General features: G+C 36.4%; 1 protein-coding gene across 1 annotated transcript in view; it reads left to right on the top strand.

The window, feature by feature from the left end:
• The first annotated feature begins 1,823 nt into the window (after positions 1-1,823).
• The window catches only part of LOC101648757 (CCHC-type zinc finger nucleic acid binding protein), a 4,482-nt gene continuing 2,355 nt past the window's right edge, over positions 1,824-3,950 (top strand). The window contains exon 1 of the mRNA XM_045290038.1: positions 1,824-1,846. The gene's annotated coding sequence lies outside the window, so the exon portion shown is untranslated. The remainder of the gene's footprint in view (positions 1,847-3,950) is intronic.

Raw genomic sequence — 3,950 nt, 5'->3', positions numbered from 1 at the left:
GAATATCTAACTGAAAAAACTAGCCGTCAAGTTGACTTCTTCCACTTACGATAACCCCATGTGTGTCCAAGTAAAACTTACTGTTGGCACCATTACTTTAAAATATTGGTGCAGTAACTCTTGGGCATGGTAACAAGAATTTATGTGCTTTATTATTTATTAGTGTTTTGGGCTTATAAAAGATAACACAATTGGTTTCATTCAGCAAATGACTATTAAAACCCCCTCCCTAGACTGAAAGAAGTAATTAAAATACTTCATGGCTGTCAAAGAATAATTAGATGGGGTGCTATGTTGCTTCAAGGGAGCTCTGGTGCTGTAGTGGGAACTGCATTGGTCTGCTAATCACAAGGTTAAAGGTGGCTTTGAAACCACTGAGAAAGATTGCAGCTTTCTACTTAACAAAAAAATGTAATTTTTTTTTTTGGTGGGGGGGTTAGTTTCAAAAACCCATAGTGGCAGTTGTATTCTGTACCATAAGTCAGAATTGACTCCGTGGCACTGAGTTTTTTGTTTTAGTTGGGTTGGTGATGACTCAAAAGTGAGTTAGTTGGTTTCTGCCCCAAGGACCATGATAAAAGGCATTGTGGCAGTGCCATCAGCTATTAACAAAGCTCTCTGGATCTTGATAGGAGAATTCCAGACTGGGTGATGTGGTCAGGTTCTTTTATAGAATTGGCATTTAAGTTGGCCCTTGAAAGTTGAAAATGATTGTGACAGGTGGAGAGAGGGGCGGGGGCAGGGACAAGGACAAAATTTCAGGCAAGAGCAGTTGTGGAGCCATAATTCTCAGCTCAGATTTGTCTTGCCTTACTGCCTGAAATTCTCGAAAGATTGATTTACTAAATAGAGTACTGCAAAAAGTTGGTGGAAAATGAGATTAAAAGGCAATAGAGTTTTTTACCATGAGCTTTTGAAGCAGCCGCATAGACATTTGTATGCCTACATACCTTTTTTATTGTGCTTCCAGATAGTAACATGTTTTACAAGTTGAAGGTTTGTGGCAACCCTTCCATGAGTTCATCTCTTGGCGCCATTTTTCCAACAGCATGGACTCAACTTAGTGTCTGTATTACATTTTTGGAAATTGTCACAATATTTCAAATTTTTCCATAATACGGTTATATACTTAGTAGACAACAAACAGTATAGTATAAATATAAGTTTTACATGTACTGAGAAACCAGAAAATTGGTGTGGCTGGCTTTATTGTGGTTTTAGTTTTATTACATTGGTCTAAAAAGAGCCCCAAATAACCCAGAGTTAGGCCTGTACTCCTGTCTATCAAAGGGGCCTGAGAGCATAGACTAGCTGATTCACTGTATGATTGGCTTGGTGAAAATGGAGAAGGCAGGCTGCATAGTACATGGTAAAATTCACTGGAAAGACATCTTAAAAGCATGTGCTATTGGGATGGTAGTCATTAATTTTCCCTTTTTATTCACTATTTGTTTTGCTTTGCTTTTTTAACTTGCTTTCAGAAACAATTATATGGCTGAAATTTGCTGATGGGCTAAAGAACATTCAAAGCTCTTCTGTTAAAATACACGAAGTTCTGCCGATACCACTGAGCTGTTTCTTTTTCTCAGAATAGCAAGTGGTAACTAGATTATTCTGTAGCCAAATGGAGTGAAGAAATACTTTTTTTTTCTTTTTCTAAATGTAGTTTATAGTTGATGGTCAAATGATCACATTTTAAACCAGCCTTCAATTGGGAGTTAGGAACTACTAGACTTTTCATTTTGGTCAATTCTCTCCCTTCCAGAAATAGTTCTTTTCCTGTGACTCCCTGCCCAATGGCCATCCCCTTTCCCCCCACATTGGAGGTAGATCCTACAAAATAGAGGTGAGCAGGAAACAAAATTTTATGAAAAGAACGTAAGATTGGTTAATCAGTTCTTAAGAAATTAATCCTAAAGTATTTCTGTGTCGAAGGTAAACCTAAAATTATAACCACCGACTTTGATTTTAGTGAAAGCATGCAATGATGCATTTTAACATTGTTTTTCTTTGTTAAACAAGAGCACCTTTTTTTGAAAAAGGAAGTCTGAAGGAGATGGTGGAAACTGTCATTTCCTTAGCTCTAGAAGTGCATATTGAGTACTGGATTGTCAGAATTCTATTTGTCTTCCTTAAAAGATACCAAAGCAAAACTCTACTATAGAGGCGATTCCAAACTGACCTCCAGGCTTCTGAGGCTGTGATTCTTTTTATGGGAGCAATCGTTCTCCCTGAACAGCTGATCGGTTTGAACCACCTACCGGGTGGGTAACCAGTCCATTGTATAGCTCACTATACTACCAGAATTCCTTGCTAAAAGATAAGTTGCTTAATTATAAATTATCTGGGAGTTGTCAAATTGCTTAGATTACATAGTAAAGGAAAGTATGGTAATTTCTGGGGGGTTTCAATAGTTAAAATGCTGAAATGACTGGCCAAACTGGAGAAGATTCAAAGTGAAAAAATTAAGGATGGGAAGAAGAGATGCCATGAACAGTTGTCTGGAGAATTTTTAAAACATAATGTTTAAAATGAGAGCATTCACAGCCAATTAGGTTCCAATTAGTAATTTTTGTGTACATTATTCAGTGATATTAGTCACATTTTTCAGTGAGCCATTCTCATTCCCTCTGGTTATACCATTTCTAGTACTCTACTTTCCCTGACCTCTTACCATTTCATCTTTGCTTTAGAATAACTTTTTGACTATTTGGTATTTGTTTTTTCTAAAGATGGTCATCACTGTGGAGTAATGTTTGTTTCATGATCTAATCACTTTTGTTTTTTAAACCTTGAGTCTCTTTGGTAGAGACTGGCACCTCATGTAATTGAGAATACGAACACTGGTAATCATCTAAGAATGGCTACAGAGCAAACAACCTCAGCTTCTATAAGTGAATTATACACCTGAAATCACTGGACTCTTATTTATTTATTTATTTTAATTCCACCCCCCCGCTGAACTCTTACATAGCCATACCTGATTTTTTAAAAATATGAACATTACATGGCAAAAGTTGATTTCTCTGAAAATTTTATTCCTGCGATTTAGAATAATAGTATTATTAGAACCTTAAAAGTACTTGACAATAAAAACTTGGAAACTGAAGGAAAGATTTTTCAGTTACTATTTTCTCTATGATCCAATGATGAGACAGTAAAGATAAAACGAAAGCTTGCCATTTTTCTGAGAGCCAATTCAGGCTTTTGTGCAAGAGACTGGCTAATTTTGTTGATTTTTTTTTTTTTTTAAATCCTAGTATTAGGTTGTTCCTAGTTATTTTTAATTTAAAATCCACTTGGCCAGAAGTTTATCCTATTTATATAAGAAGTGAAAAATCCATTTGATTTAGGGAAAGCTTCTAATTTTCATGTGCTATATTAAAAAAAATCCTTATAGCTGTGTTTTAAATGTAAGTTCATATTATAGGGGCAGGAGGAGATGAAGGGAGAATAGGAAAGATGTCCCAACTAGCATTTTGGTATATATTATTTAATACTGTTGTGAATTGGCTGCAGGTTTACAGAGTAAATCGATTTTTTATTCAGCAATTCATGCATGTCTGTTTCATGTCATTGATTGCAAGCACCCTGCTGGGCTTTCCTCCCTGGTTTTCCTGGTTCCATTCCTTCTGAACTTTGTCCTTGGGTAAATGCTGCCCTTTTTATCTAAAGTGGTTGGTTGATCAAGGAATGCATATTTCTCTAGTGCTAAAAGTTCCACCTTATAGATCAGTCTGTTACTTGGATGACAACTGAGCAGAGGAGGTGAATGCCATCAGATGATGGCCCAAAGGATGACTATGAGCTATATTTTCTGGGATTAATCTTAATCTTTTTAAGACCCCACTTGAATATACAGTGTTTTCTTTGGGCCACATTGACCTTGGCCCCTGATTCTGAGCTCCCAGGTCCAGTGTTTGATCATTTTTCTAATGTTTTTAAGCTTA

Source organism: Echinops telfairi, unplaced genomic scaffold (genome assembly GCF_000313985.2).
Source record: "Echinops telfairi isolate 266 unplaced genomic scaffold, ASM31398v2 ScPeMD7_31;HRSCAF=116, whole genome shotgun sequence".
NCBI classification, from domain to species: domain Eukaryota; kingdom Metazoa; phylum Chordata; class Mammalia; order Afrosoricida; family Tenrecidae; genus Echinops; species Echinops telfairi.
The sequence above is the reverse complement of the archived record's forward strand: the minus strand, read 5'-3'. Positions and strand labels throughout refer to the sequence as shown.